Source organism: Triturus cristatus, chromosome 8, assembly GCF_964204655.1.
Source record: "Triturus cristatus chromosome 8, aTriCri1.1, whole genome shotgun sequence".
NCBI classification, from domain to species: Eukaryota; Metazoa; Chordata; class Amphibia; order Caudata; family Salamandridae; genus Triturus; species Triturus cristatus.
The window spans coordinates 1,415,445,384-1,415,460,656 of record NC_140591.1 but is presented as its reverse complement, the minus strand read 5'-3'; positions in this window follow the sequence as shown (position 1 = coordinate 1,415,460,656).

Here is a 15,273-nt window from a genome sequence, read left to right as displayed (position 1 = left end):
AAAGTGTGCTTTTTGCGATTTGTTTCAAATCCGTTCACTAGTTTTTGAGAAATGAAGACTCAAAAACGTTCTATATTTTACACTGCAGAGAATTTGTGGAGCTGACAGATCTTTAGATAAGATCTGATTGTCTGCCACCACATCAACAAAGATGTTCTGATAGCCATTTTAGGACTCATGTCTCAGTCCCCTGTCCTTATAAGGCAAAAAAAACATATAGGGGTAAGATAGAGATGTATTGACCCCCTAGGCATGGTTGGGGGGGCCCAAAGGGACCAACTCTGGGGCCAAAAATATATATACTTTTAAAAAATTCACAGTGGATCCACAAATCCATGAAAAAATCAAAAGCGAAGGTTCCCTCGAGGAGCCCCTGTGAGGGCCCCTGGCATCCCATCCCTGTGTGCCAATTTTTATAATTGGTGGGGTGGGGAGCGTGGCCCTCCTTTCCAAGCTCCGATGACGCCCTAGGCATCACATCCCCTGGGCAATTTGTTTAACAAAAGGAGAGAGGGGAGCACAGCTACCTCCCCAAGTCTTACTGAGGCCGTGGGTTAATCTTGGGCCATTTCAAAATATACAGGAGGGGCCACACAACCCCCCCCCCCCTTACAAGCCTCCATGAGGTCCAGGGGACCCTATCCCTGGTGGCAATATTTTTAAAGGGAAAGGGAGTATATGGGCCTCTTCTCTGAGCTGAAGATCAGCCCCAGGGACCCCATCCCGAGGGCCTGACAAGTTGCCTCAGGACACTGTATTTTCTTGTGCGGAAGAGTTCAGGTATACCCTGCCTAAACTCTACCGGGCAGGGAAGCGAACTTTGCTCCCACCATGGCAGGAGCAGTTAAAAATGCTGCTCTCGTCTGGGTGGTAGCACAGTAATGGATCTGGCTTTTGCCAGCATCCAATATGTTGTTGGGCAGAGAGCCAGCGAGGGCAAGGGGGACCTTTGGACTCCTCCCATGGCCCCAAATGTGGGACTCATTGTCAGTGCCCTGGGTGGGTACCGGTCACCCACCAATAATGAAAGAGTCTAGCTCCCATTGGGAGAGCCAGCAGGGGCTGCGGGGACCCTGGGGCTACCCCACAGCCTCCAATATGAAAGATGTTGTTGGGTGCCTGGGGTGGGCCAGTTTAAAAAAAAGAAAATATTGCTGGCTCCTGTATGCCCCATGGGGGCGCTTGCAAGGAGCCGGCAGGGCCATGAGGCGCCTAATTAAAGATGTGAATGTCACAGGTGGGACGCCCAAATAATTAAAAAACAATAAAGGGAAAATAAATGAGCGTCAGTTGCCACTCATTTATTATTAACTGTCCAAACAAGGAACAACCTGTAATGCCCTGCAAGGGCATTTCACTGACATTTGTCAGCCTGGTGGTGCACCTAGAAAGGGCAAGGACCCCACCAAGCATTTGTTCAACCTTGTGGGCGGCTGCAGAGAGTGCAGCAGCTCCTCAACAACATTAAAAAAAACAGTAAGTCTCCTGGGTCATTAAATCCATGCTCCCATATTTTTTAATGCAAAAAGAACAATTGATGGACAGAATGCAGAACAATGTCATACATTCACCCCAGTACAGAGATCTGAGCCTAAATCCATCGTGTTTTTGCTCACCATGCCATTCCAGTTTGGACCCTGCCATTTGCAAATCAGTCTTGACCCTGCGCCCAATGGGAACAGTCCAGCCCGAACTGCCAGGCCAGGTCCTCCCTGGACTGGAAACAAGTCTCCTAAGACCGGTTTCGGGCTTTCAGCCCTCATCAGCCAGGATAGCTTGACTCCAGAGGTATGGAGAGCACGGGACCCACGTCTGGGCATACCCGTCCCACTCGGGTTGACAAATGCAAAAAGAACAATTGATGGACAGAATGCAGAACAATGTCATACATTCACCCCAGTACAGAGATCTGGACAAAAAATCCATCATTTTGTTGCTCACCACGCCATTCCAGTTTGGACCCAGCCATATGCAAATCAGTCTTAACCCTGTGCCCAATGGGAACAGTCCAGCCCGAACTGCTAGGCCAGGTCCTCCCTGGACTGGAAATAAGCATCCTGGGACCGGTTTCGGGCTTTCAGCCCTCATCAGCCAGGATAGCTTGACTCCAGAGGCATAGAGGGCACGGGACCCACGTCTGGGCATACCCGTCCCACTCGGGTTGACAAATGCAAAAAGAACAATTGATGGACAGAATGCAGAACAATGTCATACATTCACCCCAGTACAGAGATCTGGGCCTAAATCAATTGTTTTTTTGCTCACCATGCCATTCCAGTTTGGACCCAGCCATATGCAAAAGCTGGGTCCAAACTGGGGTGGCGTAGTGGGCAAAAGAACGATGGATTTAACCCATATCTTTTGACTGGGGGAGAATGTTTACATTGTCAACATTCTGTCCATCATTTGTTTGCAGTAACAATTTTCGCCCTAAGTGGGATGGGTATGCCCAGATGTGGGTCCCTTGCTCACTGTGCCACTGGATCAAGACTGATTTGCATATGACTGGTTCCAAACTGGGCTGGCGTAGTTGGCAAAAGAGCGATGGATTTAACCCAGATCTGTTGACTGGGAGAGAATGTTTGCATTGTCAGCATTCCGTCCATCATTTGTTTGCTGTAAGACTTTTCGCCCTAAGTGGGATGGGTATGCCCAGACGCGGGTCCCTTGCTCACTGGGCCACTAGATTCAAGCTAGCCTGGCTGAAGAAGGGTGACATACCCTGAAACTAGTCCCAGGATGCTTGTTTCCGGTCCAGGGAGGACCCGGCCTGGCAGTTCGGTCTGGACTGTTACCATGGGGCACAGGGCCAAGACTGATTTGCAAATGGCTGGGTCCAAACTGGGGTGGCGTAGTGGGCAAAACAACAATGGATTTAACCCAGATCTTTTGACTGGGGGAGAATGTTTGCATTGTCAGCATTCCGTCCATAATTTGTTTGCTGTAACACTTTTCGCCCTAAGTGGGATGGGTATGCCCAGACGTGGGTCCCTTGCTCACTGTGCCACTGGATTCAAGCTAGCCTGGCTGAAGAAGGGTGACATACCCTGAAACCAGTCCCAGGATGCTTGTTTCCGGTCCAGGGAGGACCTGGCCTGGCAGTTCGGGCTGGACTGTTCCCATGGGGCACAGGGTCAAGACTGATTTGCATATGGCTGGTTCCAAACTCGGCTGGCGTAGTTGGCAAAAGAGCGATGGATTTAACCCAGATCTGTTGACTGGGGGAGAATGTTTGCATTGTCAGAATTCCGTCCATCATTTGTTTGCTGTAACACTTTTCGCCCTAAGTGGTAAGGGTATGCCCAGACGTGGGTCCCTTGCTCACTTTGCCACTGGATTCAAGCTTGCCTGGATGAAGAAGGGTGACATACCCTGAAACCGGTCCCAGGATGCTTGTTTCCTGTCCAGGGAGTGCCTGGCAGTTCAGTCTGGACTGTTCCCATGAGGCACAGGGTCAAGACTGATTTGCATATGGCTGTGTCCAAACTGGGGTGGCGTAGTGGGCAAAAGAACAATGGATTTAACCCAGATCTTTTGACTGGGGAGAACGTTTGCATTGTCAGCATTCCGTCCATCATTTGTTTGTTGTAACACTTTTCGCCCTAAATGGGATGGGTATGCCCAGACGTGGGTCTTTTGCTCAGTGTGCCACTCGATTCAAGCTAGCCTGGCTGAAAAAGGGTGACATACCCTGAAACCAGTCCCAGGATGCTTGTTTCCGGTCCAGGGAGGACCTGGCCTGGCAGTTCGGTCTGGACTGTTCCCATGGGGCACAGGGTCAAGACTAATTTGCATATGGCTGGGTCCAAACTGGGGTGGCATAGTGGGCAAAAGAACAATGGATTTAACCCAGATCTTTTGACTGGGGGAGAACGTTTGCATTGACAGCATTCCGTCCATCATTTGTTTGCTGTAACACCCTTTTTTTTTATAGCACTCCGAGCTGGAGCTATATGCTCTTAAGCTGCAGTGCATGGACCTCTAGTGGTTGGTTTTATGGCTGCACCTTGGACCTAAAAAATTATTTTAAAAACTCATGCAAATCATAAGTTTTTTTTTTAAAGGCTTTATTGTAAGCATTTTATACATTTTCTCAATAAATGCACTGTGTGGATTTATAAAATATACATACAGGTGCCGATTAGGATCCTGGAAAAAATTTCCCCAACCGAATTGAATCTGGACTTTTTTCCTTACAAATGGTAAAAGCGCCGTACAAACTGCCAATTACGATTCGTATGGGAAAAAGTCCCTACAAATCGCATTGGGAAAATTCCACCACACGTCCTCGGGTCGGGAAAAGTCTCCGACACGTCCCCGGACATTTTTACGTACAAATGGGAAAACTGAAGTCCCAATGCGCAATTACGATCCGTCCCATCCGTCCGATTGTACAACTGTATGGAAAAAAGACCGTCCGGAGCGAACTCCCATAGCAACCATGGAGATGTCCAAACAAGTGCCTGGTACGCGCCGTACTCCCCCCCGTCCCCCGTATGTTCGCGCCGTACCCCCAGCCCCCCCCGCGGATGGGCGCGCCGTACCCCCAGCCCCCCGTATGTATGGAGCGTACCCCCACCCCCATATGTACGGAGCGTACCCCCCAGCCCCCCGTATGTACGGAGCGTACCCCCACCCCCACCCCATATGTACGGAGCGTACCCCCCAGCCCCCCGTATGTACGGAGCGTACCCCCACCCCCCCGTATGTACGGAGCGTACCCCCACCCCCACCCCATATGTACGGAGCGTACCCCCCAGCCCCCCGTATGTACGGAGCGTACCCCCGTACCCCCCCGTATGTACGGAGCGTACCCCCGTACCCCCCAGCCCCCCGTATGTACGGAGCGTACCCCCACCCCCACCCCCATATGTACGGTGCGGACCCCCAGCGCGTAGCGCTGGGGGTCCACACCGTACATACGGGGGTGGGGGTACGCTCCGTACATACGGGGGGCTGGGGGGTACGGGGGTACGCTCCGTACATACGGGGGGGTACGGGGGTACGCTCCGTACATACGGGGGGCTGGGGGGTACGGGGGTACGCTCCATACATATGGGGGGCTGGGGGGTTTGCTCCGTACATACGGGGGGCTGGGGGGTACGGGGGTACGCTCCATACATATGGGGGGCTGGGGGGTACGCTCCGTACATACGGGGGGTACGGGGGTACGCTCCGTACATATGGGGGGCTGGGGGGTACGCTCCATACATACGGGGGGGTGGGGGTACGCTCCGTACATATGGGGGTGGGAGTACGCTCCGTACATACGGGGGGCGGGGGGGGTACGGCGCGTACCGGGCCCCCTAATCAGCTCGCATCGCTGCGTACTTAGCTTTTCCGGCACTTTTTAGGTGCCGTAAAAATTTTCCCATCCGGACTGCAGTCGGTGCGAATCGTAATTGCTGGTACGTAAAAACATGCCTAACTCCGTCCGGACGTCACGTCCGCGGTGTCCCAGATCACATTTGTATGTATTTTTCTGTCGGTTGGTCTTTTTTCCGAATCGTACGGGAATGGTGTTTCCGAACGAATCGTAATTGCATGTTTGTAAAGTTTTACAACCCGGTACGAGTCGGACGGAGAAAAAGCTCCGACCCACGGTTTGTACCGGGTTTTTCCAGGATCGTAATCGGCCCCTAAATGAGGATTATTAGTGACTTTTGACAAAGCAAATAGATCTGCTTTATATATGTTAATGTGCATGAGAAACACAAGCATGCACAGTGGAGGGGATTGGTCCTGTGCTCAATCTTTCGCCACGCATGGGCGATGGCCATGCATGGCGTGGGGTTGGGTGCCTATGGGGGGTGGGGGGCACAGGCCAGGCTCTGCACTCAACACCATGCTGTGCACAGTGATGGAAATCTTACACTACATCAAGAAAACCATAGAAATTCACAGAAAAAATCCAGATGTTAAAGTGACAGATATAGTTAGTTATTTAAATAAATATACAAATTGACTGAAAAAAAGAAAGGCTAAGGGGACATTATAGTTATGACAAAATTTCAGTAAAAACATACCTTTTTGAAAGAACAAAACCACTGAAATTCACCAGTTATAGCCAACTCAAGTAACTAATACTCACGCCCTTAAGTAACAATAACTCATGCCCTTGACATGCACTGCTTATAAACTAACATATAACATCACTCATTAAATCTTCTATGACATCATTGATAACATCACTACAACATCTGAAATAACATAATTGATAACAACAATATGTATCACGTGGGCCCGAGTTATAGTTACTAAGAGCACAAATTATAGTTACTTGAAATCACTATAACTGATGAATTTCAGTGGGTTTTTTCTGCTTAAAATAGTAGGAATTAACTGACATTTTCACTGAACTATAACATCCCATTAACCACACACTACACTAACTATAACTCATGCCTTCCCGATGCATTGCTTACACTATTTCATATTAGATTACTTACAGCATGTTAAATGATAGCATTTATAACAAGACTCATGACAACTCAAATTGGATCATATATGGAACAGTGTGCATCGTAGAGGGACAAGTTATAGTTAATGCCGTGTGGCTAGCAAGCTGACAACACTGTGTAAAGAGGTGCATGAGTTATAGTACTTTTTGGCTGAGTAGAAATTATAACTGTAAGATATAACTATAACTTTAGAGTTTCTAATGTTTGCGTACTTTTAGTTGGTTTTGTATCGAAAAAATGAATAACGTTCTCCTAACTATAACTTAGCTTTTGTTTGGTTTAATTGAATTTGATTGTTTAAAAAAAAAAAAAAAAGTGTTTCAATTTATAGAACGGAGTGTCATTGAGTGGAGTGTCATTAAGTGGAGTATAGCTGAGTGGAGTGTATCCGAGTGGTGAAGTGTGGAGTAGAGTTATGTAAAGTGAATTGGCATAGAATGGAGTAGAGTATTGTACAGTGGAGTGTCATACAGTGGAGTGGAGGAGAGTGTCATTTAGTGTAATGTTGAAGAGTGGCCTGTTGTAGAGTGGAGTACAGTGGCATAGAGTGGTGGGGTAGAGACTTGTGGCATTTCAAACAGTACAGTGTAATGGCATGGAGGGGAGTGGAGTGTCGTAGTGTGGAGTGTCATAGAGTGGAGTGTCATGGAGTGCAATGCCGTAGAGTGGAGTGGAGTAGAGTGTTGTGGAGTGGATTGGCATAGAGTGGATTAGAGTGTCATAGAGTGGAGTAGGGTGTTGTAAAGTGGAGAGCATAGAGTGGAGGAGAGTGTCGTAGAGTACAGTGTCATCAAGTGTAGTATCATAGAGTAGAGTAGAGGAGAGTGTGGTAGAGTGCAGTGTCATAGAGTGAAGTGTCATAGAGAGGAGTGTTGTAGAGTGCAGTGTTGTAGAGTGGAGTAGAATTGGCTGATGTAGAGTGGAGTGCAATGTTGTAGAGTGGAGTGTCTTAGAGCAGAGTAGAGTGTGGTAGAGTGGAGTGGCTTAGAGTGTCATAGAGTGGAGTGCCCTAAAGTAGCATAGACTACAGTGGCTTAGTGGAGTACATTGGAGTACTATGTCAAAGAGGAGAGGGTAGTAAAATGGTGTGGATTGGCATGGAGGGAGTTGTAGAGTATTGTAAAGTGGAGGTCAATGTCATACAGTGGCAAAGAGTGTAGTATAGTGTTGTACAGTGACATAGAGTGGAGTAGAGTGGAGTAGCTTAGAGTGTAGTATAGTGTCGTGAGTGGAACAGAGTGGGGTGACATAGCTTGCAGTGTCTAGAGGGTTGTAGAATAGAGTAGCATGGTGAAAGTGTCAAGGTGTAGAGTGGAGTAGTGTACAGTGAAGTGGCATTGAGTGTCATGTTGTAGAGTATACTGGAGTGTCAAAGAGTGGAGTGGCGTGCCATAGAGTTGAGTGGAGTGTTGTAGAGTATAGTAGCGAGTTATAGAGTGGAGAAATGTGTTGTACAGTGGAGTGGCATGGAGTGTTGCAGAGCAGAGTGGAGTGATGTAGAGTGGAGTGGCATGTTAAGTTGAGTTGTGTAGCATAGAGTGGAGTGGTGTCTTATAGAGTGGCATTGAGTGGAGTGGCATGCCCTACAGTAAAGTGGAGTGGAGTGTCATACAGTGGCGTGCTATAGAGTGTCATAGAGTAGAATGGCATAGAGTGTAGTGCTGTAGAGTGTCATGGCATAGATTGTTGTGGTGTAGGGTGTCTTGGCGTACAGGGGAGGGCATACAGTGAAGTGGCAGTAAGTGGAGTGCCATATTGTAGAGTTCACTAGAGTGGCATAGAGAGGAGTTGTGTGTCATAGAGTAGAGTGTAGTGGTGTGTAATACAGTTGAGTGTCATAGAGTGGAGAGGTGGGGAGTGTTGTGGAGTACAGTGTCGTATACTGGAGTGGCATGTCATCGAGTGTGGTGGTGTGTCATAGAGTGGAGAGGAATGTCGTAGAGTGGAGTAAAGTGGTGTGTTGTAGAGTGGCATATAATGGGGGGGCATAGAGTGGAGTAGAGTGCTGTAGATTGTAGTGGTATTGAGTGGAGTGGCGAGCCATTCAGTGTAGAGCAGTAGAGGAATCCTTAATCCATATTCTGTGCATCTGCGAGAAACTCCGCACACTGAGAATATACTGGCTTCGCCCCATTTGGTATTCTCTAAATGTAAGCACATGTCAAGCTGTCTAGGTCGAGTGCATGAAATGCGAATCAGTGTAGCTGACGGCACGCTTTATGAAATTCCTGACAGCAGTAAAGGCAGTTTTGGATTCAGACTATCATACAGACCTGTAACGCATAATGCAGTGCCCAGCTTTTTAAGGTTTTCATGTTGTAAATATTTAAAAACAACAAACTGAAATCATTCTTTTCATATGCTCTTTTTTTAACATTTTGAACATGTGCATTTCACATTGCTTTTTTTATATAGTCGGTCTCATTGCAATGATGTTAATTAATTGTGCAATAAAAATTATCTTATCTTAACTTATCAGTGTCTTGGAGTGGAGGGGCATAGAGTGGAGTGGCATAGAGTGGAGTTCTCTGTCGAACAGTGCAGTGGTGTGGAGTGTAGTAGAGTGTAGTGAAGTGTCATAAAATGGAGTGTTGTGTGGTAGCGTTGAGTGATGTGTCCCAGAGTTTAGTACAGTGGAATAAGGTGGTGTTCAATGGAGGGGCATAGAGTGGAGTAGAGTGTTTCAGAGTGGAGTGGTGGTGAGAGGAATGGCATATCATAGAGTAGAGTGAAGTGGCATGCCATATAGTGACATTTTGTACAGTGTCTTAGACTGAAAGGGAGTTGAGTAGAGTAGCATAAAGTGGAGTGGCGTGTCATGGAGTAGAGTGGAGTGTTGCAGAATGGAGTGGCATGTTGTAGAGTGGTATGTTGTCGAGTGGAGGGCGGGGAGTATTAAGGAACAGAGTGGAGTGTCGTAGAGTGGAGAGGCCTGTCATTGAATCGAGTAGCATGTCATAGAGAGGAGAGGAGTGTCATGAGTGGAGTGGCATGGCATGTCATAGAGTGGAGTAGAGTGTTGTAGAGTGGAGTGGCATTGAGTGGAGTAGAGTGTTATAGAATGTCTTTGAGTGGAGGGGCTTAGAGTGAGGTGGTGTAGAGTGTAGCGTTGTAGAGTGTCATGGCATAGAGTGTTGGGGCATACAATAGATAGTGTATAGTGGAGTGGTGTTGAGTGGAGTGTCATAGAGTACACTGGAGTGGCATAGAGTGGAGTGGTGTGTTGTAGCGAAGAGTGAAATGGTTTGTCATAGAGTTGAGTGGCATGTCATAGAGTGGAGTGGTGTGGAGTGTCATTGAGCAGAGTGGAGTATCGTAGAGTAGAGTGGACTGACATGTCATAGTGTAGAGAGGTGTGTGATAGTGTGGAATGAAGTGGCATATCTCAGAGGGGCATAGAATGGCAGGGCATAGAGTGGAGAAGAGGGCTGTAAAGTGGATGGCATTGAGTGGAGTGCCATACAGTGCTGTATCATAGAGTGTCGTATAGTGTTATGTTATGTTATGTTATAGGGGTATTTGTAAAGGGCACAGCTACTCCTGAGAGTGTCCCGGCGCTAACTTAACCCTGTGGACAGAACAATTAGGAGCTGCTACGGGTGACTCCACTCTCATTGAAACAATCAGGTTTTTGACTTTCTCTTAAAGCTGAGGAGAACTTGTTCCTGTCTCAGAAGAGGCGGTAGGCTATTCCACAGCTTAGTAGCGGTCACCTGGAATGAGCGACCGCCCAACCAAGAACATGCGAATTTTAGCACGACCGACAACTTCGAGTTGAGTATCGCAGGGTTCTGATAGGAGCATATGTCTGGATTCTGTTCCTAATGTAGGGGGCTCCAACATTATGAAAGGCTTCAAATACTAGTACCAGGGCCTTAAAGATCACCCTTTTCTGCACCGGAAGCCAGTGCAAAGACATCAAGAGAGGCGTCATATGAGTTCTAAGGTCAACCAGCAAGACGGTCCTTGCTGCCGCGTTCTGTATGACCTGCAAACGACCAAGTAGGTAGTCAGGGAGGCCGATATACAGAACGTTGGTGTAGTCAAGCCTAGATGTTATCAAAGCTTGGACCACTGTTTTCCTATGGGGAACTGAGAGGAGAGGGAGACAGTTCCTCATCATTTTCAGTAGTCTTAAACATGTGGCGGCCACAGATTGAACTTGTGCCTTCATGGACATGTCCACATCCATTTTTACCCCAATATTTTTTACGGTGGTAACTGGACAGGTGTGGGGGGACATGTCCTGAGGCCACCAATTACGCCATTCCACACTCACGGACTATGTCCGAAACAGATAATTTTGGACTTATCGGGATTACACAACAGTTGGTTTTGCCTGAACCAGGAGAACACCTTGGGCAGGCAATTGTTGACATCCTCTCCTCTCAACACCGCATTTTTCTCATAGGTAAACAGCAGCTGCGTGTTGTTGGCGTAAGATATGACTTTAGCCCCATGATGCTCTGCCAGGAGTGCCAATGGAGCCATATATAGATTGAGCAAAGTTGGGCTCAGGACCGAACCTTGTGGCACTCCAACCCTGATAGGAGGGATAGGGGCGGTAAAAGAGGGGACCATATGGTTTGCTGGCGGCTTTCGAGAAAGGAGGCGACAACTTGAGGACCGTGCCCCCGATACCACAGTCCTGAAGCCTGTGCAAAAGTCGATTGTGGGGCACGGTATCAAAAGCCGCCGAAACATCCAGCAGTATCAATACCTCTTTCCCACCGCTCTCCAGAGTGATTTTAATAGTGTCAGAGTCTTCCAGTAAGGCCGTCTCCGTACTATAATTAGATCTGAACCCAGATTGGCTGGGGTGCAGTGCATGGGTAGTCTCAATAAAATCAGTGAACACCGTATTCACATACTTCTCCAAAGCCTTGGCGAAGTATGGCAGCAACGTTATTGGCCTGTAGTTGCTGACTATAGAGGGGTCTGCTGAAGGTTTTTTGAGAAGTGGCAAGATTTGTCCGTGTTTCCAACATTCAGGCATCAAGCCCTCAGATAGAGACGGATGACGGATTCAGGACCAGGTTCACTGCTGGATTGATCACGTCTGCAATAGAGGCCAGCACTCTGGCCGGGCAAGGATCTAAGGGGAGCCAGATTTCAGTGCTTGCAATATTTTAAGGGACGTAGTCATGGAAATAGGGAGGAACTCCTAGAGAGTCTTATCTAGGTTGGAGTAGGTGGGAAAGGGTGGGGCTAAAATGCCATCGCCAACTTGGGACCCAATTTCGAAAGCATCCTGAATATTTTTAATTTCATTATAGAAATATTGTGCCAAATGGCTTGTGGAGGAGCATATGGTGGTTTAGAGAGGAGTGGCATGTCGTATAGTGCAGTGGTGTGGAGTGTCATAGAGTGGAGTGTCGTACAGTGGAGTGGCATGGCATAGAGTGCAGCGGTGTTCGCTAGAGTGTCGAAGAGTGTCGTACAGTGGAGTACAGTGGGGGGCATGGATAGGAGCAAGGTTGTTGGAAAATAGCCCTTTCTGCAAAGTCACCCCCAAACTTTTTGCCATCATCCCCCTACTTTTTGCTGAAATCATTTTTGTTGGCCACTGGACTCTGAGCACTTTATCACTGCTAACTAGTGCTAAAGTGGATGTGCTCTCTCCTTAAAACATGGTAATGATGGCTCATACCCAATTAGCATATTTAATTTACTTCAAAGTCCCTAGTAAAGTGCACTACATGTGCCCTTGGCCCATTAATCAAATACTACTAGTGGGCCTGCAGCACTGATTGTGCCACCCACTTAAGTATCTCTTTAATCATGTCTCAAGACTGCCATTGTAGAGCATGTATGTGCAGTCACACTGCTATTTCTTCCTAGCAAAGTAGACCTTTTACCAGACCCAAAACTTTCCTTTTTATACATATTAGTTACCCCTAAAGTAGCCCTGAACAACCGAAGGGCAGTGTGCAATATATCTAAAAGGCTGTCGATGTATGTTTACGTTTTATAAGTCCTGGTAGTGAAAAACTCTTACACTTGTTTTTTACTACTGCAAGGCCTATATTTCTCAAAGGATAGCATTGGGACTACCTTATTACAATTTTTAAAAGAGTAATTTCGAAATGGGAATATATATCTGATTCAAGTTTGGTGTGTCTGAAATCGCAATTTAAAATCCAAACTTATGGTGAAGTCAGACTCTAAATTGCATTTCTGAAAATGCTACTTTTAAAAAGTAGATAAATCATTGTTGAGCGAATGCACTCCTTCCCTTTATACGTTAGACTTGTTTTTCAACTCAATCGATGAAATGCGTGCGAACAGGAGCCGTGAAAACGCCTCTAATCACAGCTTCATGATTAAACAACTCTCCCAAAGGGCACTATTCTTCTGCACCCAACTGTCACACTGCGAAAACGGAAATCATTCCTGAAACACTTCCTTTGGAATTACATAATTCTTATCAGTTCGTCTGTCATAATCCAGAGCCTTATATCATATGACTTCCTCTTTACTTCACCACCACGGAGACAACATGTTTGTGCTATAATAATTTATTCAACATTTTCAAATGCCGACCGTTGCCAATCCAGGCTTTTACAGAGGCATGTGAGATCAAACAAGTTGTAAAAGTGGGCTTGTGATGTATTTTCCCAATGCATTTCGAATCTTTATGATCCTTCGTCAGGGGTTAACTAAAATGAAATAGAAAGAACAGTTCAACTAGCCGCTCATCCTCTCTTGGTGCCAAAAGAACCTTACTCATTACTCTACCTCCACCCCCACCCAAACTAAACTCTGCTGCAAACCAAGCAATATTATCACTAAACAATGAAAAACCCCACCATGTTCACAATCTTTACAACTAACAGAATGTGCGTCCCGAATTTTACCATCAGATGCAGTAACCCATAACACCCTCCTAACTAACAAATACCTCAACATTCAGTGCCACCCTCTTTATATACCATTTACCTTCTCAGCGCCACAACCGGCAGCATGACCTCACTTCATTTCCTCTTCCCAAGACTCATGCTCGTTTTCCCTGCCACTCGGGCCGTTTTTAAAGCAAGAACTCTCCCACCTGTGGACCATCAAGCCGTATTTCACTCCTCCCCCTGGACAAGTAAAATACAAATCCCACAATGCACTCCCCAAGTGTGACAAAACAATAACTAACAAAAATTCGGCTCCACCCCCCTATTAATCCAACGTATGCAAAAATAGTCTGACAGTGTGAATAAACTTACACGTGCCCCACCCATTAACTACATATTCGAAACATAAACGATGTTTGCAAATCGCATTTGATAAAAGAGAACCATTAGAGCAACAAAGTTCAACTGTCCCATCATTCCGATGTCGATGTTGGTAATCGTTTCATTTCAATTTTAAACGTTCCACTCTAGATTTTAGTTTGGGTGGGGGTGGAGGTAGAGTAATGAGTAAGGTTCTTTTGGCATCAAGAGAGGATGAGCGGCTAGTTGAACTGTTCTTTCTATTTCATTTTAGTTAACCCCTGACGAAGGATCATAAAGATTCGAAATGCAACGGGAAAATACATCACAAGCCCACTTTTAAAACATGTTTGATCTCACATGCCTCTGTAAAAGCCTGGATTGGCAACGGTCGGCATTTGAAAATGTTGAATAAATTATTATAGCACAAACATGTTGTCTCCGTGGTGGTGAAGTAAAGAGGAAGTCATATGATATAAGGCTCTGGATTATGACAGACGAACTGATAAAAATTATGTAATTCCAAAGGAAGTGTTTCAGGAATGATTTCTGTTTTCGCAGTGCGACAGTTGGGTGCAGAAGAATAGTGCCCATTGGGAGAGTTGTTTTATCATGAAGCTGTGATTAGAGGCGTTTTCATGGCTCCTGTTCGCACGAATTTCATCGAATGAGTTGAAAAACAAGTCTAACGTATAAAGGGAAGGAGTGCATTCGCTCAACAATGATTTATCTGCTTTGCAATGTAGGTGCCTCAAAATGAGCTTGCACCCCATCGTTGTTGAAATAAAGTTCAAGAAATTATCATCACGGAGACAGAGGAAAATCTAGAGTAGAACGTTTAAAATTGAAATGAAACGATTACCAACATCGACATCGGAATGATGGGACAGTTGAACTTTGTTGCTCTAATGGTTCTCTTTGATCAAATGCGATTTGCAAACATCGTTTATGTTTCGAATATGTAGTTAATGGGTGGGGCACGTGTAAGTTTATTCACACTGTCAGACTATTTTTGCATACGTTGGATTAATAGGGGGGTGGAGCCGAATTTTTGTTAGATATTGTTTTGTCACACTTGGGGAGTGCATTGTGGGATTTGTATTTTACTTTTCCAGGGGGAGGAGTGAAGTACGGCTTGATGGGCCACAGGTGGGAGAGTTCTTGCTTTAAAAACGGCCCGAGTGGCAGGGAAGACGAGCATGAGTCTTGGGAAGAGGAAGTGAAGTGAGGTCATGCTGCCGGTTGTGGCGCTGAGAAGGTAAATGGTATATAAAGAGGGTGGCACTGAATTTTGAGGTATTTGTTAGTTGGGAGGGTGTTGTGGGTTACTGCATCTGATGGTAAAATTTGGGATGCACATTCTGTTAGTTGTAAAGATTGTGAACATGGTGGGGTTTTTCATTGTTTAGTGATAATATTGGTTGGTATGCAGCAGAGTTTAGTTTGGGTGGGGGTGGAGGTAGAGTAATGAGTAAGGTTCTTTTGGCACCAAGAGAGGATGAGCGGCTAGTTGAACTGTTCTTTCTATTTCATTTTAGTTAACCCCTGACGAAGGATCATAAAGATTCGAAATGCATCGGGAAAATACATCACAAGCCCACTTTTAAAAC